This window comes from Colias eurytheme, chromosome 17 (genome assembly GCF_061535395.1).
Source record: "Colias eurytheme isolate Ceu_HAF_F1 chromosome 17, ilColEury1 Martin Lab GWU primary, whole genome shotgun sequence".
NCBI classification, from domain to species: domain Eukaryota; kingdom Metazoa; phylum Arthropoda; class Insecta; order Lepidoptera; family Pieridae; genus Colias; species Colias eurytheme.
The window spans coordinates 950,530-978,197 of NC_142996.1; the positions used below are offsets into that span (position 1 = coordinate 950,530).

At 34.6% G+C, this 27,668-nt stretch overlaps 1 protein-coding gene and 1 pseudogene across 1 annotated transcript in view; both read right to left on the reverse strand.

Moving 5' to 3' along the window:
* The window catches only part of Shaw (potassium voltage-gated channel shaker cognate w), a 76,472-nt gene that overhangs the window by 39,729 nt on the left and 9,075 nt on the right, over nucleotides 1-27,668 (reverse strand). The window lies entirely within an intron of this gene.
* LOC149900971 (jumonji, AT rich interactive domain protein 2-like) lies at nucleotides 14,194-17,450 on the reverse strand (annotated as a pseudogene).

The window sequence follows — 27,668 nt, forward strand, 5'->3', positions numbered from 1 at the left end:
TGAACTTCTTGAGATTTATTTTTCGGACCACAATCTTAATTTTTAGAAAACATCTTACAGAGAAACAGCCGTCTTCACCCACGATCCCAATGAAAAGAGAAAGATCATTCCTCATTCGCTCTCTACTTCACATTCACATTCACTCATTGATTCGCTCATAGTTCTTCCATTCTAATCATCGTTCAGAAAGTAATCTTACACGTTCAGAAACATCAATTAATCATACATCTCACCTCATCATCCCACACTCGGCCATTCCTGCACCATGTCTGCCCTCAGACATGCACACACAGTCATCAGTCATTCATCATCATCATCATCTTCCATCATCAGTCATCATAACACCGTATTAACACAAACAATTATAGAGTTATACAAACAATCTTACAAGTATCTTTAAATTTTTTAAACTTTCCGCATAAACAAAAACTTACAAATATCTTTAAATGTTTAGAGTTCATACTTATTAAACAAAAACAAAATCTTACAAGTTTCTTTACACTTTAAAACTTTCAACTTAAACAAAAACAATAGTACCGTTCTACTTTAAATACTCATAACAAAATAAACCTTTAAGAAAACATTACATTTTCAAATAAAATCAAAACTTACAAAACCTTTCTATAGTTAATTACTAAGTTTAAATAAACTTAAAGAAAAACTTTTTCTTACATCTTGTTACACAAAATATAAATAAAGACTTTAAACAATAAACCTTATTGTTTTATTTAACCCATGACCTTTCCTTCTTAGTAGTGTAGTTAACACATACAACTTTAACATGTATCACAAGATAATAATTTGAGCAATAAATCTTATAAAATAAACAAATCTTCCACCTTTCTTTCAAGCATAGTCTTTCATACACATTATTATAGAAAAATATATAAGTCTTCAGAATAACCTGAAACAGATAAAAATGTTAAGGCAAAATAAAACAGTATTCTTACCTCAAACTCGATCAGACCATTTCTTCATAAATTCAGCACAAGATGATGTTTTCTTGGATCCCTCTCCAGTATCACAAACTTTTTCAACATCATACCTATCATTGCCCTTTATTCCTGTAATCTTATATGGACCAATAAATTTTGCTTTTAACTTCATAGATGTTCCAAATTGAGTCTTCTTGATAGCAACTAAATCTCCTATGTTGTATTGTATACTAGGTTTCCTTTTCTTATTATAATTTTTCTTATTTTCTTCTTGTATTTTTAAAATCTGTTCTTTTGCTTTAATTCTTGTTTCTTCTCTCCGAGCTATAAAACTAGATACATATTCTTCTTCTAGCATATGTACAAGTTCAATATCTTCTTTTTGTCGCATCTTCACTCCAGTAAGCAGTTCAAAAGGTGTTGTTTTGATACTTCTCTGGTAAGTACTATTTAGTGCTCTTTGCAACTTACTTGTATGCTTATACCAGTGTGTAGGCTCCTCTATACTCATCTTGGTAAGTACTGATATCATTGTACGGTGAATACGTTCAACTTGACCATTCCCTCTTGGCACTCCTGTTGTGATTTTAACGTGCTGGATTCCTTCTCGCTCACAATACTCTTCAAAATCTTTACTCGTGAATGCTGCTCCTCGGTCGCTTACAATTCTGGCTGGGTTACCAAATGTCTGTTGTAAAATCTCCATTTTATCTATAGTTTCTTTAGCTGATACCGTCTTCACTGGGAATATCCACACAAATTTTGTGAAACCATCAACAATAGTGAGTATGTAATTATACTTTTTCTTCGTCTCCGCTAGAGGCCCTATGTGATCGCAGTGTAAAGTGTGCAGGGGTCCTTCTTCTTTAGAAATAGGATGTAAATAGCCTTCTTGTTTACCTTCTTTTCTGCTGCCCAATATACAAGGAACACATGACGCCAATAGATCAGTTACCTTCTTCTCTAAGTTTTCAATATAATAATCTTTACTAATCAGTTCTATAGTCTTCTTCTTTCCAAAATGTCCATTTTCATGTGCTTTTCTTATAATAAAATCCTCCATTTTTCTGGGAACAACTAGGGACTGCTCTGGCCCTTTGCGTAGTAAGCCTTGATAAATACAATAGTCATTGTATGTCTTTCCGTCTTGCAGGACATCAATAATAGCTTTCAAACCATCGTCGCTCTCCTGTGCACATTGCAATTCTTTATGCAGGTCCATAGTAATCGCAGACACATATGGATTTCGACTCAATGCATCGGTATGTCGCATCTTACTACCGCTGCGATGTTCAACAATAAATTCATAATCTTGTAGAAGTAAAATCCATCTTGCTACTCTAGTACACTGCACCAAGTCTTTCTTCTTTAAAGTCATCTCAAAAGCTTTGCAGTCTGTTACAATCTTAAAAGGTTTACCATGCAAGTAATGTCTGAACTTTTTAACGCCTTCTATGATAGCTAAAGCTTCCAATTCATAGCTTGTGTACTTGCTTTCTGCGTCTGATGTTCTACGACTCATGAAATGAACAGGATGCAGCTCTCCGTCTTCGCTACTTCTTTGCATTAAAATTGCTGAATATGCTATATTCGACGCATCAGTGTGTAATTCTGTTTCATCATTGAAATTATAAATCTTGAGTACAGGTGCACTCGTTAAACTCTGTTTAAGCATGTTAAAAACTAATCTGTGTTCATCATAAAACTTAAAATCTGCATCTTTCTTCAATAAATCTGTAAGTGGTTGAGCAATCTGAGCATAATTTTCAATAAACTTTCTAAAATATGAGCACAGTCCTAAGAAACTGTGTAACTGCTTGATATTCTGTGGTTCTGGAAATTTGAGTACAGCTTCAGTCTTGTCAGGGGAAGGCATGACCGTTCCATTTTCAATCACATGTCCGAGATACTCAACTCTCTTTACTAACAGCTGTGACTTCTTCCAGTTGATATTCAATCCATATTCTGATGCTCTTTGTAAAACTTGTTTCAGTCTCATAACAGCTTGCTGTTCATCTCGAGCTGGAATCAACAAATCATCGATGAATATTATGATAATTCCCGATGCAATCATATCTCTGAAAATTGTTGTTATTAATCTCATAAACACTTTAGGACAAGTAGCTAACCCAAAAGGTGCTCTCAAAAATTCATATTGTCCTGTCGGGGTGACAAAAGCTGTATATTTGCATGACTCTTCATTTATTTTCAAATGAAAATATCCATTCTTTAAATCTAAGGCTGAATACACTTTAGCGCTTGCTAATTTATCTATAAGATCGTCTACTATTGGAAGAGGATATTCATCTTTTAAAATCTTTTTGTTTAACAGTCTGTAATCAATACAAATCCTAATTGAACCGTCTTTCTTTTTTACCAATACCAGAGGACTAGCAAAATCTGAATAACTTACCCTTATAATGCCGTCTTTTAACCATTCTTGAATCTGCTTGTCAACCTCGTGCTGCTCCTTAGGTGACAGTCTGCGTGGCCGCTGTGCAACAGGTGTCTCATCCATCAAAGTAATTTTCAGTTCCACTGGAGCTTCCTTTGTTTGCTGTGGCATGTAGCTGTCAACTAACCTCACTACTTCATCTTTCACACTTTCATTACTTACTGTACCTACAAGATCAACAGTAGAGAAAAAACAATTAATTTTCGTCATCCAACTTTCATCTTTCGGAAATACAAACACTGTTCCTTCATCCATTACCATAAAAACATTGCTCAAGAACGCACGACCTACAATAGCACAGTAAGGCATACAGTCATTAGGTACAATATAAAATGTCTCTTGTTCGAAATCACGCCCGTCTATTCGTAACTTCACAACACAATGTCCAAGTGTTTTAACTTTTGCACTGCCGAGACCGGTGAGTACAACGTTGTCGTCGTATTTTGGGGTACACATCGATAAATAAACGTCCTCGTTGACCAAATTCACGTCGCTACCACTGTCCATGAGCGCTGTGGTTTCAGTATTATTCAAAATTATTTTTTTCAAACGACTTTCTTCACTTAAACTTTTCTTTATTAATTCGTCATTGTTTACAATCTTCATAACCTGTTGAGACTTGTCATCTGTCAACTGATTAATAGAAACTTCATTGCAATCATAGTCAATCATTCGTTCATTATTTCTTATGCCGCCATCTTGACCGACAAACTTCAGATCGAAACTTGATTCGCCGACAGATCCGAACATCGTTCTTTTCATACTTCTGATTTGTTGCGATTGAATTTCGTTCTTATCGCCGCCGCTTGCGCTGACGCCATCTTGTTTATGAATGCTTCTATTTTCAAATCTTGATGCGCCTGTTTTTTTCAGATCACATGCTGATGCTATATGTCCGTATGAGTTACAACGAAAACATTTAGCTCCTTTTTCTTTGTTAGGGCAGCTTGATGAGGCATGCCCGTGATCACCACAATTATAACAACGAAATGTGTTTCTTACATGAGATGAATTCGAATATACACTTGTAGGCTTATCTTGACGGTCTTGACTGGGACTAATTTTATTCGTTTTTGACTTTACTAACTCATAAATTTTCAGCTTTTCTTTTAATTCCGCATACGTCTTAATTCCATATAGCATAATCTTACTGGATTCATCATCAATAATACCGTCAACTATGTACTTTATAGTCACGTAATCAGCTAATTTGCCGCGCTTACCCATCTCCTTCATGATAAGTAGATAATCAATGCAACTTTCGTTCGGCTTTTTCGTTCTCGCACTCATTAATTCATGTACCGTTTTCGTATCCCACGTAGATGGAAATTCCTTTACTATTTCTTCCGCCAGCTCCTGCCATGTCTTGAATGGTCGTTCCGATTTAAGCCAAAGAAGCGCCGTCCCGCTTAGTGATCGCCTGGCAACAAGAAGTTGCTGTAATGGTGTCCATTGAAATATTAATCCATTATCTTCGATATCTTGAATCCACTTGTGTACAGGGTAATTAGAGTCTTGTCCGGTAAATTTCGGTATAAGGTCCGCCGTCATGAATAGTGTGTTCTGTTGCTGCTGTGTGTCGCCGCCATTTTGTTTAAATTCTTTCCTTCCTTCGTCTTCAATATTAAAACTGCTGCTGTTTCTCTTGTCCTTTTTTCCCATCTTTGCGTCTTTCTTATAGTTGTCGTCTTATTGGAATACGTCTTATTAGTCGTCGTCGTCTTGTTAGCATGAAAAGTTGTACCACGCCGCGCCGCCTCGCCCGGTGAGATAACCTAACTTTCCCGCCGATCGTCTTTCCGTCGTAATCTTTGATTTTCCTCTTTCAATTGGACGAGCCCCCAAGATTGTAGGATCGGGGCCAAATGAAAAACACTTTGAACTTCTTGAGATTTATTTTTCGGACCACAATCTTAATTTTTAGAAAACATCTTACAGAGAAACAGCCGTCTTCACCCACGATCCCAATGAAAAGAGAAAGATCATTCCTCATTCGCTCTCTACTTCACATTCACATTCACTCATTGATTCGCTCATAGTTCTTCCATTCTAATCATCGTTCAGAAAGTAATCTTACACGTTCAGAAACATCAATTAATCATACATCTCACCTCATCATCCCACAATAATGCCCTACAACAAAATTACAATTTCATACATTAAAATGCATTAAGCCTTTCGCATATAAAAATAAAGCAATTATTTAACTTAATCATGTAACGTTTTAAATAATAATATGTTGAAATTATATTTTTGGTTTTATGGCATTCAAAATGCTTTATAAATATAAATTTATAAAGAATAGAAAAAATTCGATCACGAGGCGGGACTCGAACCCGCATCCTTCGCGCCATTCCGGGGCGGATGCCTAACCAACACAGCCACTCGTGACCCGCCAGAGCAATCGAATTTATTCTATTCTTTCAGTTTTATGTGTCTGAAGGGACACACCGCGCGCCATCTATTGAGATGATTAACAACCATTTCAACCAATATGAAGCACTTTTCAGTGAATACAATATTGTATTCACTGAAATATTGTATTATAATAATATGTTTAACGTAAAGGACGATTGGTTTAGCAAAGACCAATTTAAGACGAATGTCGCGTCTTTCAACGTATGACAGCTGTTCTCACTTCTCGATATCCAATCATGATACCTCTATATCTTATGCATAAAAATAGTATTAAAAACGGTTCTCGGATAGAATTTATAATATTTATTAACACTACCCCACTTCGTCAGAGTTTGGAACAGTTTGCTGAATAACTGACGAGTGACAGCCCTACATCAACGCCTGCACAATATCCATTCCAGCGTGGTCCAGTTGGCCATCTGATTATGCACTATGCGAAAAATGTCACCATTTCTCGCTACGGGACGTGACTTGGCGTTTTTCTGCCACTCAGTTTTGTGGGTATTTAGATTATTTATGAGCGGTTGCCAAGGTAACGGTTCAAGGGCAAGTGTGGGCAGGTAACGTTGAATTTAATATTCTGAAGTGATTTTGTATTTTGTCTATTTTACTTTCTGTTTGAATGAAATTCAGATTTGCTTTTGATCAATAGAATAAATTGTTACATAGGCTATCTGTAACGTTAATAGCAATTAGTGTTGCAACTGACTCATAATATCTATTTTTATTTTGTCATACCTATATATTTATATTCTTCCGTGTTCATTAATAAAAATAATAACACAAATCAAATTCAACCTAGCACATAACGTGTTAAAACACACAATTCCACAAACTATGAATATAAAGGGCAGAATACACTCGTATCAAAGACCAGATGTTCACAACATTACATAAGTGAAAAAACATCTTATCCAATCCACTTCAGTATGTACAAGCCAATAATTTATCCTCAATATACAACCATTCGAAATGGAACTCTATAGAATACGCATTGAGTACATTTTCCAGTGTCGTGAGTGCTAAGAGAGAATTCCCTTCTATAATAAACTAAACGAAGCTATTTACCAGTCGAAATGTTGATTATTATGTTATGTTCGAGGTCGGAATGTTTCTTGGATAAATGTAAAAACACAACGAATTAAAGATGTCATAATTTAATCGAATTGTATGCCCTATTTCCGAGAAGGTAGGATGAATTGAATAAAAATACGGTACCTATAGATTCTGTGCCAAGTGAAATTGTAATAAATCTTGATGATTTTGTTGTTAGCATTATTGTTGAAAATGATTTCAACTTCTTAGTCATGCAGATGTAAATGATTTAATAAATTGATGAATAGTATTAAGACTAGCTCAAGGTGAGAGTAAAAAGTGCTAATCCAGACTATAAGCTCTCCCAAATTCCATACACATCAGCTGTTTATGCGTGAAAGAATAACAAACATCCATCCTTAAAAACATTCACGCTTAAGACTAGTAGAATTTTAAATTGACACTATCCTTTTACTAGGACTAACAAGGTCTTGTATAGAAGGAACAATTAGTAAGAGAACACAAGAGTTGGATAGTTCCAGCCATGTTTCAGCACAAATTGAATTTGTTACCACGTCTACGTAATGTCGCTGGCATATTACACTGAATGAAATATTATGGTCGTGTGCATGGAGATAATTTGTATTTTCTTTTCCTCATAAGACTTTTAGAAGAAAATTGATGTTTATATTTCGTAGAGTTTACATTCAGACTCTGAACTGAGTTATTATTGGAAAGTTAAAAGATATTTATATGTTTTAGATCAATAAGATATTTATTAAAATATTACATCACTATACACCAAAATAACTAAGAAATATTAACAAAATAAACAAGAACGCGCGATAATAAAGTAAGAAAGTTCGTTCGTTTTTAAACATGAATATAACGCTACAGTTACTTATCTCTTCTTAAAAGTATTAAGGAGTCTAACCAGTTACCTAGACTTCCAAAACTTCTAATATTAAATAAAAATCATCAGTTCCACTATAAAGAATTTAATTTGATCTCGTACTTTATCAAAGTTAATACATCGCAAGTTTCTGAACTTTCCTGATAAACTTCGTATAACTTGCAGTTACTTGCAGGGATTTCTACCTGTTACCATCAAGTCAAATTATACTTTATTACGTTTCTAATAAGATTGGAATTAAACAAGTTTCTGCGGTGACGAAGTTACATTATATTTCATGATGAGTGCTTGCAACGTGGTACTAAGATTATTACAGAAGTAGCCAGTAGGTATTATGAATAGAAAATACCTACATTAATATTTTATTTAACGGTTTTACTACCACAAAGGTTATAATGATTAGCTGGTAATTAAATGTCTTACAGAAGGATAATTACATACTTTACCAAAAAGAAAAAAGATCAGTTGAAAAGCTATTGTAATTGTAAATGTTTCATTAATTTAATTTCGCAACTAATACATTTGTATTTTATGATTTTTGTATCTGGATATTGAAATAAGATTTTTGCCGCGGCGAGACATTGCATTCCCATAGGAGTTACCTCAGACCGGTATCATGATGTCTTATAGCAGTATTCTTTCCAGTGTGGAACAATGTCAGTGCCGTCAATATAGGTCGTCTAGCGCCTTCACTTTCCCATATCTATACTAATATTATAAATCAGGAATTACTGGTCCGATTTGAAAAATTCTTTCGGTGTTAGATAGCCCATTTATCGAGAAAGGCTATAAGCTATATATCATCACGCTAAAACCAACATGAGCGGAGCAATGCGGGTGAAACTGCAAGGAACAGCTAGTTACAAAATAATACTGCTATAAAACATCATGGACAACCCCCCAGATAGGCGAAGCCGGGGTGTAAAAGCATTACATACAATACTCCAGCAAAGATTGACCAGCAGTCCGTCTCTTAATGCGTCATCCACTCAACTGGCCATAGCTGAGCGTTCACGGAACAAGCCTTTCATATTCGCTTCAGTAAATAAAGCGAATCTACCAAACCGTGCATTTATTGAATTATTTTGCACTCATATTTTGGAAGAGAAATTAAATTTTATATTTGGCTTTTTATCGCTTCAATCGTATTGGTATTGCTTGTCTTTTTGTAAACTAGGGTAGGCAGGGTTAATGTTATGCATCTATGATGTCTCCATACAAAAGGTTATACTGAATTTCGTATTCTTGGTACGTTACATTAGATCAACTGCAACGTTGTTACTTGCGATGTCTTTCAAAATATCGTTATTTATAATTTTCTATGATGTTCTACAATTGGTGTACATCATACGTAACAAAATATACCAGGAAATAAATCTTAATCTTTATTTCCAGAAGAAAATACCTTATACCAATATAGGAAACAAACGTCATAGACTACAGGCCCATGTTGAAAAATTTATGGGTCATTTGAATCACCAGGTGACCTATCTAGAACGATATATGAGCATAAAATAATAAGATTCAGCACTATGACGTCACTTGTAAGCTGTCCAACTGAGTGCAGATGAGAATTCGAAAGTACAGGTAGATATTTTTTCCCCTTGTCTCTATGATTTTTGTACGGCGTTGCTGAATAATGGAGTATAGAAATCATGGAGACAAGGGGAAAAAATCTCTACCTGTACTTTCGAATTCTCACCTGCACTCAGTTGGACAGCTTACAAGTGACGTCATAGTGCTGAATCTTATTATTTTATGCCCTTATCAAATCAAATCAAATGACCCATAATTTTTTCAACATGGGCCTGTAGTCTATCACGTAAGAAGAAAAGGTGAGAAACCAACTAAATGTTGTTGACGTTTCTGTGAACAACATGTAATTCCATAATAATATTAATTTAATGTACGAACACGTGTCTACCCTCGTCAGTGTCTTAAAAGTTTTCTCTGACACATCATAATGTTTGTTTAGGTTTCATTTCAGTGTGTTTAATCTAATATCAAGAAACATGATAACTTTTTGGACTCATAGACGTAAAATGTGCTTTAGAATGTTGTAGTGAAAATTGTTTATGAAACCAAAAATAATTTTGTAATTAGCAGTTTAAAACTATGTTTGTATTTTAATTTCATGTAATAAGACATATTTTCCATTGAAGAAATATGTTTTATCTACAAGTATTCATATAATATACATCGAGTACTACCTATGCGTTGCAACTATATTGGCAAAAGTTTCATCAGAATCAACAAATGTATCTTGAATACTGAAATGTTTAAATTAAGTCGGTCTACTCTTTGAGAAGTACGTGAACTTTATATTCATACTAACTACTACTACTACTAATGAACCTCTAAATATTTATACATAAGTATATAATAAAATTTTCTTCCTGGACTAAAATTTCAAAATGCTAAAGGATGGATGTCTGTTACTTAACAACATAAAAAAGTCAAATCAGGTCTTGATGAAATATCGCATGGAGGAAATTTAAATAATCTAGATTACCATAATATCCATAATCTCTTTTAGCTCGATATATTACTACGCGAGTGAAGCTGCTGGTTTTAGCTTGCATACAATAGTGTGAAATTGATGACCTACTCCATTATAGGCAGTTCAAAATCAAAATTACCCAAACATAATCCAGCATATGCAGCTAAAGTGCCTTATTTATGGCCACTTAACCTTAAGGGATTATGGTATCGAAGATAATTTTCCTCGGTAACGCTCGAGTAATGTGATTACGAAACCATTACACGAGTGTTTGATTATAAGGAAAAGCTTTTTGGAACCAGACCTATTTCTTATTTAAGTTCTAGCTCTTGGCTCGTGAATGTTTCATATTATAATGAAAGAAGCTTATTGAGATTGTAATTTCAAGTAGTTTAAACGTGATTTGTTAACGAATCAAATTTATTGACAGGGTGTTAAGGATCATTGACTGTAAATTCGATATATTCAAATGTGTTTACTGAATTCGAGTTTACAGAAACTTCACCATGTTACCTTCCGTAATTCGTAATGATGTTTGTACAAATAAATCGAAGCAATTACTTCAAAGTCTCATTTAAGCTCGAACTTTGTTAAATCTCGTATTATATTGCCTTAGAAATCCTGGAACAGTTAAGAGAAATAATATTCTTCCCTCTGCCAGAAATTAGACGATGGTTTATTCATACTGATTTAAATAACCATAATCTTAATACAATTTCTCCCTAAATACATAAATAACAAAAAGGCCATTATGTTTAGTGAGGCGTGTTTAGTATTAGCATCACATCTGGAACCTGTTGCTATTGGCAACCGTCCCAATGCCCCATTACTTAATTCTTTAGAATTTACTTATCTGTGAAACTACTATATTATACGTCTGAATTCATTTTATGTTAATTCATGACTTTGCTGTGTGTTTGGTTGGTTTCATGTTCTGTAAATTCATTTTAGATAGAAAATAAATCTTCTTCGAATACATTTTACACTATTTTCTGGTGTGAGTTGATTGGACATTGATTTTAAATAAGTGTGGCGTTGATGTATGTTTCATGGGTCTGTTTTTGGTTTGGTGCAATCAATCTTCACTTTCGATGATTCTATTTGTGTATCAACAGAACGTAGCTGTTTTTCTTTTCCTGTCAAAGCAGTTGTTCGATTGTGTTGAAATTTAGAAAAGAGATGTGAGAAGAAGTGAATCTCTGAATTCTATACGAGCAAAGACAGAGACGTGAAATTAGTAAATAAATAAATGTTTTTCCTAGCTTCTGTGAGCTGCGTCACTAGGAAACCATACTCACCTTCATCAAAGAGAAACAAACATATAGAAGCGAATTCAAATAAAAAATAATAGACATTCCACATTTTTATCTATAAATTCGATATTAATGCATATGTCACGGCTAAAGGTAGGTGAGAACATAAACTTAAGATTAGCCGGCTAAACTTAGGTTTATTTTCGACGAGGTGTTAATGTTAGTTTGTTCTATCTTTAGCCGGCTAAACTTAAGTGTAACCGCAGGCCCGTGGCTAAAAATGTCGGGGTGGGTAGATTTGGTTAGCGCCGGGCCGGTGGAGGGCTTGAGGGGCCCGCACAGTGCCAGAAAACACTCGCCCTGTTCCTTACATGTATTATAGTAACCAAATCTACCCACCCCGACTCAGGGCAGAAAGCTGGTGGCTAGGTTAGGTTAGGTTAGAACTCTTAAGACCCGCACGAGCCGAGCGAGCGCAGCGAGCGTGCTGCGGCAGCAGCCGGCGAAGTGCCAGAAAACACTCGCCCTGTTCCTTACATGTATTATAGTAACCAAATCTACCCACCCCGACATTTTTAGCCACGGGCCTGCGGTTACACTTAAGTTTAGCCGGCTAAAGATAGAACAAACTGACATTAACACCTCGTCGAAAATAAACCTAAGTTTAGCCGGCTAATCTTAAGTTTATGTTCTCACCTACCTTTAGCCGTAACACATATAAGTTATAACAGTGGGCGATATAATGTTTACTCAATAATTCCGATCTTGATTACTTTGGCGAAATCTTCGTAAGCCAAGGTTAGCGAAATTATTATAAACACTTCACATAATCAGCCAATATAAATTAACTATTCTTAGACGAGTGTAAATTAAATGTTGAATGATTTATTGAGCTATAATCTGATGTTATATCAAAGGGATTTTTGTTGTTGTTTCATTATGCACTATGTTTTGTTATTTCATGATCAATTATGTTTATTTTCACTCTCAGTTGGATGCTTGGGCCTTGAACTAATAAGTGATAACTGAAAAGGTAAATTTAGATATAATGTTACAAAACATATATGTATAGTACAGACGATAATCAATATCATATTATGTGCTATTTTTAGAAATATATTGAATAGGCAAACTATATGTGGCTCAGACTTTAATCCTAGACTCCGATGGATACAAATAAATGTCTTTGTGTTATATTTTTAGATTTGTATTCCATTATAACCAGAGTCATATGTATTAATATTTCATATCATTTCAACCACGTTCATAATAAATACCCAACCGTTGTCAGTCTAAATATAACACATTAAAAATGCCACGATATAAAATAACATCCATCCTCCAATCTCTGCATTACGGTACCAAATTGCTTTTTTATTTCAATATTCTTTCATAAAATTCAAGCCTAAAATTGAACATATTTTCTCCAAGCAAATCTCTGGATACAATGGAATAAAACTCGAATCGAGGTTATTGTAGGGAAATATGGTATATTTCAAGTTACAGAGTAAGTAGGGCAGATGGAACACTTTCTAACTCCTGCCATTCACACTTACTCTGTGAGATTCGATGGAGTTATGCGAAAGTTTTATTTTGTGAAAGAAGAACATTCTTGGCCAAAAGTTTTATTAAAAAAAACGTCTTGCAATAAAAAGAATATGTCTGATAGATCTATCTAAAGGCAAAAGATTAAAAATTAATCGTTAATAAATGACTTTAAATTACGGATATTTTCCTGTGCGCACTAATAAACGCAACCACTACCACTAGCCAGACAGCCCGGACTCTAACCGAAATAGCAAGAGAAACAGTATATCAAAAACCCAACTATACTAAAATGACTTTTTTTAAAACGTTATTAGCTCCCGTACCATTATTTCACGCTAGAGCACGACCAATAGGATATTTTCTTGGTAATTAGGGGCTGAGAGGCATAATAATGGGGATATTGTCAATGTTATATATACGAATAAATTATTTGTACTCTTTCTGAAACTGATAAAATTACGAATGTATCTTTATGAGTAGAAAAGGGGTGTGGTTATTACGAGATATTAGAACATCTTATCAGATAAATTACACAGGTATCTACAGCTTCTAATGAAAAAGCTATTATAATCTAGATTCTAGGCGATTGAATAATTTTACAACAAGATAATGCCAAAAAATACCGTTTGATCATTGTAAAAACAGTTCTGTGTAAACATTCATCATGGCGAAGTTAATGCCTCTCTCATGTTGAAAGTGCAGTAAGCACCATGCTTGAACGGGGTCATCTCTCTCATCCCAATTCAGTAGAGCTCGGCTTCTGTTATTAGCATAATATAGGAAGAACAGTTGCAATGTATAGTTTGTCAAGTATGTTTGGTTTAGAAGATTTTGCACTGATGATGTAAAATCTGCTATATTCATTTCGTATTTGATCGTGCCCAAGTGGCTTCTTAAGAAGTAAAATTTATAGAAAACTAGCGATCCCTCCCGGCTTCGCCCGTGGTACCTACATGTTTAAACTATCCTATCTCTCAAGTTGGATAGAACTGCACATGGTGTGCGAATTTTATTATAATCGGTTAAGTGGTTTAGGAGTCCATTGAGGACAAACATTGTGACACGAGATTTATTTCTACGCGGTGAGCGCGACCAAGGGACGGGGCACAGGGTGCCCCGGTGTGTTACAAAAGCCCTTATATTGTTTGTATTGTTCCTTCAGTCAGCCGCAATTGTAGGTTTTCTATAATTCCTGTCAGCACCTCTGATGACACGATGTGTTCTACCTCTAACGGGAATTTTGGTTCTATTTTCTTCTTCAATATAGTTAATCCGTGATCCAAACAAAGTGCAGATTTTATTTGGAACATCCCCTTGACCTTAGACAGGTATAAGGTAACCCTGCAAAGTTCGTTCATCTTGATCGCGAACAATCCAGGCACCGGTGTGAACTCGTTTCTTTGGAATATCTTTACCCTTAAATCCAAGTTTTTTAATCGAACGACGGTTCTTTAGCTCTTTTTTTATTATTTCATTCAATGTCGGGTAGATTTGCCTTAAAATATCCATAGGAGTACGTATGTTACTTGTAAAAGATAATAACAACTTTTCAATAGAGAACATGGCTGGTTCACAACTATTCGTTAACTCCTTGAATATATTAACATAGTTTTTAATTCAGCTGTTTGTTGCGAAGTACACATTTTCTGATACTCCAAAATCTGTGCAAAATCGCAAACAAGAGTAAGCCTTGGAGCACACTATAATGAACTCGCCGGGATTTTGTACCGCACGGCACATGGATACGTTATACTTCTGTAACATTTCCGGGGGTATCATTGTAATGTCAGAGGGGAGCCAAATGGATTTGTTTTGGCAGAACGCGGGGCAAAGAATCTCCACTGCGCCGCGGAAGTTATTGCTTTGGTCGTCTGGTATGCCATACCATATTTTCTGCGCACCCTCATGCATGTACTCAATTCAGGGTAGAATATATTAACGTAGTTTTTAATTCAGCTGTTTGTAGCGAAGTACACACTTTCTGATACTCCAAAATCTGTGGCAACTATTCGTTTACTCCTTGAATATATTAACGTAGTTTTTAATTCAGCTGTTTGATACAAAGTACACACTTTCTGATACTCCAAAATCTGTGGCAACTATTCGTTAACTCCTTGAATACATTAACGTAGTTTTTAATTCAGCTGTTTGTTGCGAAGTACACATTTTCTGATCCTCCACAATCCACTCCAAAATCTGTGGCAACTATTCGTTAACTCCTTGAATAATATATTAACGTAGTTTTTAATTAAGCTGTTTGTTGCGAAGTAGACATTTTCTGATACTCCAAAATCTGTGGCAACTATTCGTTAACTCCTTGAATATATTAACGTAGTTTTTAATTCAGCTGTTTGTTGCGAAGTACACATTTTCTGATCCTCCACAATCCACTCCAAAATCTGTGGCAACTATTCGTTAACTCCTTGAATAATATATTAACGTAGTTTTTAATTAAGCTGTTTGTTGCGAAGTACACATTTTCTGATACTCCAAAATCTGTGGCAACTATTCGTTTACTCCTTGAATATATTAACGTAGTTTTTAATTCAGCTGTTTGATACAAAGTACACACTTTCTGATACTCCAAAATCTGTGGCAACTATTCGTTAACTCCTTGAATACATTAACGTAGTTTTTAATTCAGCTGTTTGTTGCGAAATACACATTTTCTGATCCTCCACAATCCACTCCAAAATCTGTGGCAACTATTCGTTAACTCCTTGAATAATATATTAACGTAGTTTTTAATTAAGCTGTTTGTTGCGAAGTAGACATTTTCTGATACTCCAAAATCTGTGGCAACTATTCGTTAACTCCTTGAATATTTTAACGTAGTTTTTAATCCAGCTGTTTGTAGCGAAGTACACATTTTCTGATACTCCAAAATCTGTGCAAAATGACAAACAAGAGTAAGCCTTGGAGCACACTTTAATGAACTCGCTGGGATTTTGTACCGCACGGCACACGTATACGTTATACTTCTGTAACGTTTCCGGGGGGTATCATTGTAATGTCAGAGGGGAGCCAAATGGTTTTGTTTTGGCAGAACGCTGGGCAAGGAATCTCCACTGCGCCGCGGAAGTTATTGCTTTGGTCGTATTGGCGATCTTTTTAAACAACTGCAAATTCTTATTCTTTCCCGCGATAATACAATTTTTGGTTTCACTCAATGACTCAAATTTTCACATCATCTGGCCCATACTCTTCGTCGGAGGACGAATCAGACTCCGCCAACATGCGTTTCTGTCTATGCAACGGGTTCGTAGCTCGGTCTAACATATTATCGGAACGCTTCTTCCATAAACGATTAACTTGATTAGCCAGCTTATTACGCTCCTGATTGGTCAACGTGTCCTGTGTCAACAGAAATTTTACATATATTTGATCGAAACGCTTTTCCGGAGTTATAAGTTTTTTGGATCTCATCTCCTCAGCAACCTTATTCCATTTCTTCTTATCGAATACGTTCTTCAATCCACCCAAGCCTCGAAATAACTAGTTTTGGTAAGTTTACCTCAAGACCATCAAGCAATGGTGGTCTGGGGCACAGCATTTTGTGCGCAGTTAAATTGACCCCAGCGCTTAAACATACGCGCTATATACTGATTTGTTACCCCAAATCGAATTTCGTTCGTCTTCGGTTCAACCACTTTGCACAACCCAAACTCTGCCACCTTTGGCAGTATTGATTGGAAATAGTATACCATAGGGACCTTAAATTCCTCTGCCGTCGGTGTGAAAACGGGAGCATCCTACATTTTTGATCGTTCAATGTTCCGATTTTCCTTCTGCTTCCTCGTTTTCGACAATACTTCATCATCGCTGGAAATTTCGAAATTGGGAGGTGTCGGGGTACGGGTACTAGTAGATGGTCCAGGAACTGCTGAGGAAGGAATGAAAACAGACCGCCGATTTTTCGACGTCTCATTAGTGGACGGATTCGGGGGTATCCTCTCATTAGTGGGATTAAGTGTCTCTTGCTGTTGTGTGCCGGACAATTGGCCATTTTGCACGTTCTCAGTTACATAACAATCATCATCCAGGGTCTCCGGGACCGGTACTTCAAGTTTACAATTCCACTTATTATTTGAATTATTTAAATTTCCAGTTGACGAAACTGATGTTGAAGGATTGGTGGTATCAGTGAGAAGATTTTCAACATTTATATGATCCGATAGTAATAAGTTAAAACCCGACGACTCCAGTGATTTCACAAGTGTCGATACGAGTTTTATTTGTGAACAGAATTTACACGCGTTACATTTTTTATTTAGAACAGTTTTACTACAGTAAACAATTTCCCTCATAGAATTAATGTGCCTCGAGTTGCATGACTCGTTTCTTCTTTTTTTGTGTTGCTACGTGTACTTGCTCGATTTTGAACAGATGGAGTATGTCAATTAGTATCGATAGCGGATTATATTCCATTGCGTTTTGACGTTTGTCTCGGCGCTCTGCAGAATTTCAAAATGTCAGATTAGCATAGTGTGAAGATTGTCTTACGCTTCTATTTATCTTGAACCTTCTGTTAATACAATAAAGGAAGAAATAGTTCTTGATAAATGCTCTTATAAGATCGTTGTAATGAAGTTTTAGATTGTACGTATTTCCAGCAAGTTGTCTTTTGTTAACTACATTTTTCTAGCTGATCGAATTTCGATTGAAATACGTGACACCTGACCAGACTGAACAAACCCGGTTCGATGTTCGATCGAGGCGAATTGGAGCACAGAAATTATTCTGTTCACAAATAACTGAAGTGTCATTGGAATATTCTTTTCTTTTCTGACTTTCTTTTCTGCTCATATTGTGAAACATTGTTATCTAGTATGGTCTCAAGTTTCTTTCAGAATACAGTCTTTTTCTTATTTTTTTTCGAATGAAGATGAAATCCACTTTTAATGAGATAGAGAAGTCTTTTGAATAATCTCATTGGGCCAGTTAATCTATCTTTTACTGTTCAATACTTTTTGCAAAGATAACTTTGAATTTTGAACTCAGATTTAGAGTCTTCGTAAAGGTACTATTCTATCGGAAATTACCATACAACACAGGCTAGAACGGCATACGAAATCACGGGTGGCTAGTCGATGTTAATATTTACTGATTATTTATTACTTAAAAGGTCAAAGTGTAAAGTAAAATTATATTACCTAGTGTAAAATTGTATACACCAAGAATACACCTATATCAACACCAATATCACACATGATAAAACAAACAAGCCTTATTTGTTTCGGTTTATGCACAGTGTTTTGAAAATAACACGTACGACCGCTTTTTCAATATAGCTGTAAATTAATATTAATTTGTGATGAAAATTAATACACTTTACGTGATTAATTCATTAGAATAATATGTTAATTTTACGTTAACCTGCAATCATGTTGTAATACATTATTCACCGAGATTGACTATGTTCAAAATAATTTTATATTGTGTTTTATGAACTTAAATTACACATGACGAGATTTATGATTGTATTATGAATTTTAATATTAGTGACTTAAAGTGCATTTTTACATAACCCAACATTACGAACACTTACAGGGAACGTATGTTATCTCATTAAAATTTAACGCAGCTGTGCGGAAAAGGACATAGTTTCCTTTTAGGGTAAGAAGTATCATTTATGGAGAAGGGTGTAAAAACCCGGACAGGTAAAACCCAGGAATAAGTCACAGCCCTACTAACAATTTGTTGTTGTTTGTGAAGTTATAGTACAAGGGATATTGTATTTTAAACTTTATGTTATAGCAGTAAGATCGTTTATTGATTGTGTTCTATAAGTTCTGAAATTACTCGATGGATATTAAATATTCTTTAACCGATAGAAGACTGTATTATTCCGGAGGGTTATTACCCATAGGCTATATTTATATCCTGGAAAAACCAGACAGAACCGTGAGTGGATGAGTAATGTAATTTAGTAAATTATAGTTAAGTATGTATGTATGCCCATTGTATCCTACGCTTTACAAATTACAGACACGGCTTGATAGAAAATGATTTAATGATATTCAATTTCATTCGAAATTGCAGGGAAACCACAGGATATTAAATATTCTTTTACCGATAGAAGTCTGTATTATTCTGGAGGGTTATTACCCAAAGGCTATATTTATATCCTGGGAAATCCAGACAGAACCGGGGTGAGTGGATGAGTAATGTAAATGAGCAAATTATATTTAAGTAAATTTATGTACATGTCGATTATGTCCTACGCCTTACAAATTACAGACCACACGGCTTGATGGAAAATAACTTAATGATGTTCAATTTCGTTGGAAATTTCAGGGAATACACAGGGTATTATTAGAAAAGCACAAATTACATAAATTAAATAAATAAATAAATATTTCAGGACAATTTTCACACACGGCACTATCTGATCCCATACTAAGCTTTCGCTTGTGTTATGGAAACCAGATGGCCAAACCAAATAATCGTTTAGAGTTTAGAATATTTTATTTAAACAAGAAGACTAATATTCAAAAAGCTAATTTATTAAACATTCCATGAATAATTTACCACAATTCCAAACTTTAACGTAAATTTTAGCAAAATGTACCTATAAAATCTGAAAGAAAACTGTTTTTAAATATCCTGAACCAAACATTCCACGCCTTTTCTAAATTGAATATTATCCCTCTATGTATAAAAGGTCGAACAAAATTTAAACAATGTCAGTCTAGCCTTCAATTAATCCTGACTACGAAAAAGCTATTCTTGCCAGAACCTCACCCTTCCACGAAGATTGACGTCCTCGCGTGATCGCTAGCGTGGAGTAAGGTTGCGTGATGGGTATACCTTTACATATGTATATTTGAATGTTCCTATGATCTTGAGAAGATACGGTTTTTGAGGGTAGTTGCATTTTTGTGTATTTGGGATTCGTTGTGAGTAAAAATGCTACTAAAAGTCAAGATTGATCATCTTTAAATACTCAAAGATATAGCCATATAGATAGGTACAGGGCGAAAATTTATAAATATTTTGTTTGGTAGGTAAAAGGTGAAACTACGTTAAGACGAATCAAAAGTGCTTCGAGAAGAAGTCTAATTGAAGAAGGGCTTGAGTTTAAGTCTGGGTTTTTTACAGGTGACCTTTTCGACCTTTTAAATTTCAATCACGTATTCTTCTCGTTTGTCTTGAATGAAATACTGTTACTTATTGTCAAAGCATGACTTGACTTTATCTAGTATCCATAAAATTGTATTGTATATTATTATTTTATGATATCGAACGATAAATGGAGCATCCTTTGTATGACGCAGTGATAATGTTTTGACACGGCCTACTTGCTGGAAAATAACTTTTAAAGGCTTTGTCGTAAGGAAGATGGGGAATGGCATCTATATCCGGAGATAAATATACTAACACCGTATTGTAAAGGTTTTTGAATGCATATTTTATTCAATATTTAAACACGGTGTTTGCTTTTTTAAGCGGAAAACTTATGTTTTCATTGATTTTTTTTCACATTGCTATAAAAACTTATCGACGAAGTTATAAACTTTTATAGTTAAGATAACATATCATATACGATAAAAATTACTACATTAATTATTATGATAATGTCCTGGAATCCATACTAATATTATAAATGCGAAAGTAACTCTGTCTGTCTGTCTGTTACTCAATCACGCCTGAACTACTGAACCAATTTGCATGAAATTTGGTATAGATATATTTTGATACCCGAGAAAGGACATAGGATAGGTTTTATCCCGGAAATCCTACGGGAACGGGTTTTTCTCTGAAAACGCGGACGAAGCCGCGGGCGGAAAGCTAGTTAACTATAAAAGATATCTTATGTTCTAACCGACAACATACACAGATACATAAAATCTATATTATATCTCTATTGAATTGCATATCGTAACAAAACCAACGCTTTCCAATATTTAATAAAAAAGCTTTTCCCCCACAAGCGAAGTAAATTATCTACAATATAAAGTCGCGAGATTCAGTCGGTTCTAAAAATATATAAAGCAAGTCGGAATATTTTCGTAACAATACTCAATATCGAATAAATATTTCATACATTGGTAACACCTATGTACTAAACGTGTATGGCATACACGTTTACTGTATGCGATATTCATCTCTATTCCCACAGCGATAAGGATTACATCAGCGTATAGTTGATAGGATTAAAGATGGAATCGGATTTCCTCAACCAAGCACCCTTATTGGCTACAGATAAGATTATAGATCTTTATGTGACAGATATCGAGATGCATTTTCGAGATATCCAATTTGTACTGGTTAAATTTTATTGAAAACTCGAATTGAGTCTTTTGCTACTAACTTCCTTAATAGTGTACTATTTTTAACTCCATTTACTGAAGAGAAGAGTTATTACGGTGTTAATGTAGTTTATTTTTATCACGAGGAATGAAGGTTTATTAAAATTTAGTAAAGTTTTTCAGTCATTATGTATCTTCTGATATAAGTAGAATTTTGTTTTACTATGCGTTTCCACTCAGAGCGAGCAGTATGTGGCAGCGCTCTATGTGGTCGAGGCTCGGCCGAGGAAAGCGCGCTGCTTCGCGCAGCAATTATTGCTTCGCGAGGCTGCTCCCTCTGTGTGGACCCCCCTAGGCCCTAATAAGTACACGATTAAAATTTTGACCGTTACAGTTATTTGAAAAAAAAAATTTTTAATTAATATTATTGGTTGGTAATGACATTAATTAATGTTATCATGTGCAAGTCGGTGACCTTTTGTTATCACTTTAACTAAACATAATCTAGCTTAATACCCTTTTCCTCTATATCAGTAAGCCTTAGTATATCAGCAGTATATTTGGTGAAAAGGTCACTTTGTTATCCGCTTATCAGAAGAGCTCGTGGGGGCTTTTCTATTAAATTTTATCGATATTGTCATAGTACTTTACAAAGGTTATTTCCTCAATATGTTTGAATATGTAATGAGGTTTTTTTCTCTGTAGGTACTTCCCGAACCACTGGCTATGTATGTCGATTCAAAAGTGTGTTTGTTGGAGCTTTTTTTTTTAATAAATAAATGTATGTAGTTCGAGAGCCGGTATGATTCTACATATTATGTACAGATATTTTAAATCCATTGGTTTAAAGAAAATACATTTTAAAGAGTAATATACCTCTATATATCAATAGATACCCTATTGTAATTTTTCTTTATAAACTTCAGTCCAAGTGGATTGTAGATTTATTTATTTATTAACACTTTATTGTGCTGGCATACAAATAAATCCTTAAAATTAAAACTTATACTGGACTAGTCCAGCATAAATTGTTATCTTAAAATTATACCATTATAACAAGATGTGATTAATTTTAACCAACTTAAAAATTATTGGGTAACGTTATTTTATAGAATGAATGAATATTTTATTGAAAAACTGAAACCGAATACCTACTGCTCGTTGTATTTACTTATCGAATTACATTATCAACGACCTTAAACAGTCAAAGAAAGTTTAAAAATTTGGCAGTTTCGTTTTAAATAATTCAATGCTTTGATAAAACATTTCCAATCGCAACTTTAAGAAGCATAATTAAAAAGTTCGAAAGCCAATTTCAAGTCAACATATTATAGAAGATAGAAAGCGAGTGGCCAAGATCCACTTAATATCTTAAGTCCCACTAGCTTCAAGTAAGCCTATTGGCTCAATATAATACTTTTTAAACCGAGGTATTTTAATAGGCTTTTGTGGGTACACTGTTAAGCTGGGGATTACGGGACACCTGTAATAAAAGTTTATTTATACTTATTTTATGTCTTTATTTTATAGACTTGAAAAAACCATGTAGAATATTCCCTACTAATAATAAATATGCGAAAGTAAGTTTGTCTGTCTGTCTGTTTGTTACGCTTTCCCGCTTAAACCACTCAACCGATTTTGATGAAATTTGGCACAGACAATCTTTAGACCCTGAGAAAGAACATAGGCTACCTTTTATTGCGAAATATGTACCACGGGCGAAGCCGGGGCGGAAGCTAATAATATTATTATATTCTGTAGAATCTATGATCAGGTTTCAAATCATTACGTATGAAATGTTCCGATAAATTTGCTAATAAGTAACGGCTAAATCATACATCTATACTAATATCTATACTAATATTATAAAGAGGAAAGGTTTGTATGTATGTATGTATGTATGTATGTATGTATGGTTTTCACGCATAAACTACTGGACCGATTTTGATGAAATTTGGCACAGATAATCTTTAGACCCTGAGAAAGAACATAGGCTACCTTTTATTGCGAAATATGTACCACGGGCGAAGCCGGGGCGGACCGCTAGTATATTATAAATCAAATGCGAAATGTGTTGGTAAGCGCAAAACTCGAGAACGGCTGAACCGATTTCGTTAATTCTTTTTTTATAATATTACTTGATGGAGAGAAAACGTAAACACGTAGCACGGGCGAAGCCGGGGTGGGCCACTAGTTTATATCAAGAAAGAAATTAAGAACATTGATATAATTAGTTATTTTACGCAATACACTTACTGATGAGTTTAAATAATTGAATTAAATTTGTTCATATTTGCACGCCCAAATTACGAGCAGAATGTTCATAGCTAATATTTACACAAATTTCAAATGACTATAATTGTAACTATGTTCAGAAAATAATTTGAAGCTAAACACGTTCTATTTGTTTTGCATGTACGCCCACATGCGGATAATGAGTAAAATTTACACTATACTATAACTATTAAATACTAGCTGTGCCTCGCGGTTTTACTCGCATTGCTTCACTCCTTTTGGCTGATGATATATAGCCCATAGTCTTCTTCGATAAATGTGCTATCTAACGAACGAATGGGCGAAAGATTTTTTTTTTAAATCGGAACAGTAATTTCTGAGATTGGCGCGTTCAAACAAATTATTCAGCTTAATAATATTAGCAGTATAGATTATGTAATATGTTTACATATTATGGTATACAGTGTGTAATAATCGATGTACATACGTACTGGTAATTGATCAGTAATTGCGATGTAACACTTACTTCTACAAGTTTGTTGTTATATTGTTAACTTTGCTTAATTATGTTCTGACTAAAGTAGGTTAGTTTTGCTTCACATTAACAAATATCAGTTTAAAATTAAATCAATTAATTGGATTAATTTTTCGGATTACCTATATAGTCTGGACAAAATCTCCAGTTTCTCTCATGTCAAACGATACCAAGATATTCCTATTATTACTAAAATCTAAGAAAATGCACAGAAAATCACAAATATTGCTTAACTCACATTAAATATCAGACTAAGAATAACCATCCAGTTTATATTCGTCCGATATTTGCATGCATCCACAAAAAAGGTCATAGGACACAGAAAACCTAACCTGACCTCATCACCGTCAGTTATTTAGATAACCTATCTATAGGTAAAGGGTTGTCGATAGAATTTTATGGCACTACGTTAACGCTATTCGGGTCGGGTCAAATTATTGGTGAGATATTGGAAAGAGCTTTTATGTTCCTATCGTACATGGCCCTAATATCGGCTCATAACCTTTATATTGAGGCTCGAATCGAGTGACACTCAAAGTGGAAAATTTCTCAACAATTGTAAATCATTATGTTGCTTAATTATCTTGTGTTGCTTTTGTTGTTGTGTTAAAAATGGTTGTGTTTTTTTATTTGAAAATATTTATTTCTGTTGCAATTAAAATTCCAAAAACTTTACTCACAATAAAAAAATAAACATTAATATTTAAATATTACACACTACCCCGTTCAATCCTAAATAAAGCTTGTACCACGGAAAACAATTACAAACCCACGTAAATTTTTATGTTCATAATAAATAAGAAAAGTATGAATCAACATGGAAAACTAGTGCTCACCACACATTTAAAATTCATGGGAATCGAACCCACACCCTTTGGCGCCTTGCCCAGATCGCAATCTACTACAAAAATCGGTAATAATTTACTTCACCTAGTAGCAAGTAGAGAGTAAATGTTATTAAATCACACGTCTATTCATAAGACATAGCACAGATAATACAAAATTTATTTTTCCTGTAACTGACTTGAAAAGTACCTACCAATTGCTATACTAAAAACACCACTCAAAACGCCGCCCACGGAATAGCAGCGCGATGTACGAATGGTTACGTTAAAATAAATAAATATATTATCATCAAACACCATTAACTCGGATTGGCGCTGACCAATCGAGCTGTGTAAACAAAAATAACCTCAAGTATCCAGTTAAAGTAAATATTTATTGGACGTCGTAAATACGGCAGAGTACGTAAACTGCGTTGTTCTAGAAAATTACTATTTTCTATGTCTCTATGCTCTGTGTTATGCTAATAATGATATGGTTTTACTCCCGCTCTCGTAGTGCAAGTAAATAAAAGGTTTTACAGTTTAAGTAAGGAACAGTTTAAAATTGTGTGTTTTGATAACCTGAAATATTATTCTACATAACAAAACTGCTTCTTTTTGCTTTTGACCTATATATCATTGTCGAAAGCGATAAATATGTTTATGGTAGATACAACCACAGCAAGCTGTAATTATCTAAATAAGTACATGCCAGAATTACTCCAGCAAAAGAATACATAAAGTTAGCGAGAGCGGAGTAAAAAAATATTCATATACAATGTGAACAAGCAGCTTATTATCCAAGGATTATAAGAGAAAATAAAAAATGAGCATTTCATTACATGAGGAGAAATACTGCTTTAACAAAACGACAACTAAGAGCCTAAGCTCTAGGACTAAACGATGCGGACAGCTAGTTAAAACTTTTAACAATTAAGGTCATCTGACCCTTTACATTAATACGAACGAATTTACTGAAAAAACGACTGTAATTTAGCTTAGTCTGTAATATTCAAACAATTCTCATGATGACAACTCAATTCCGGTTAGCCGGAGTTATGATGGAATGAGCTCTGAAATAATAAATTTTATTTTAGACGGATGTTTAATAACTATATTTTCACGATTTTCATAATCTTCCCTAAACTAGATGGAAACAAACTCGCAAAAAACCATTTACGACACGAAATTCGCTTCAAAATTGGAGACCACGACAAAATGTCAGTTCCCTTTGAAGTTAGCTACAAAATAAAACCACCTAGCCCAGTTCGACTTTCAGATAATTCTATTTGCTTGAAATATAAACACTACGTTATAGAGACAGCGTGTGTACGTAACTTAATTAAATGTAGCTTGAATTATTAAATTTTGAACGTAAGCAATTTCCAACCCAGGGCCCTTACGTGGAAAACAGCTCTCATGCAATAATTATGCAAATGTGTTAGGGTCGTAGGGTTAAGATTTAATGTGCATATGCCGCATGGTCTATTTATCACCGTGAGTTTTATTTTTAGAATTTTTTGACAGGAGAGCATAATTAGCCTTTATTAGAAAGGGATGCAGAGGTTAAACGACCTCATCATCCTCAGAATGTGTAAGGGGTTGGTGACTGAGCTTTGTAAGTTTATGTACATGAATGTTAGTGTGACGTGCACGTATACCTATGTGTGATCCGAGTATAGAAAGAGCACACATACATATAAAAAATAAAAAATAAAATAAATCTTTATTTCACCTTTAGATTATACAAAATTGAATATGAGGCTCTGGTTCTCTTGCTAGGCATAGCCTGTGTTAAGAGAGCCAGTCCCTTCCCTTGATACATCTTGGTAAACCTATTAGACCTATTAGATAAACTAGAATGTATCGGTGTACGTGATATCCCATTAAAACTAATCAGTGACTACTTGACTGATAGAAGACAACGTGTCAGGCTAAATAGTGATGCAACTAGTGATGAACTATCAGTTAAATATGGAATTCCTCAAGGAAGTATACTCGGGCCAACGCTTTTCTTGATTTATATCAATGGCTTGTGCAACCTCAATCTTTCCAATGGAAAAGTCATCACTTTTGCCGATGATACTGCCCTTTTCTTTGTTGGCAATTCATGGGAGGAGGTATTCAATTACGCTCAACAGGGATTTAATAGTGTCTGTAACTGGCTACAACGCAACATTCTAACGTTAAACGTAACGAAAACAAAATATATGGTCTTTGCACATAGAAATAAAATGCTTCCATCTTCATCTTTTGCTATTGCTGCTCACTCTTGTTCTTCCATTCTTCCGAATTGCCAATGTCCCATACTCGAGAGGACTGAAGTTATTAAATATCTGGGCATAACTATTGATCAGCTCCTATCTTTCAAACCACATATAAATGTTCTTGTTACAAGACTGCGTAAATTAATTTACATTTTTAAAGGCTTAAGACATATAGGAGATCACCAAGTCATTAAAATGGTTTACTTTGCCCTTTGTAGCTCTTTAATAAATTATTGTATCACATCTTGGGGCGGTAGTGCTAAGAGTTACCTGATAGAAGTTGAGCGTGCCCAGCGCTCGATCCTCAAAGTTGGTGCTGGCCTCCCTTACCGTTTTCCTACCACCGAGCTTTACAAAAAATGGGACTTACTGACAGTTAGGCAATCATTTATACTACAGACAATCATAAAACAGCATTCTCAACTAGTTTTTGACAAAAACTTACAATCTACCCAACGTCGTAAAGATAAAATATGCCCGACCTTACAATTCAAAAGT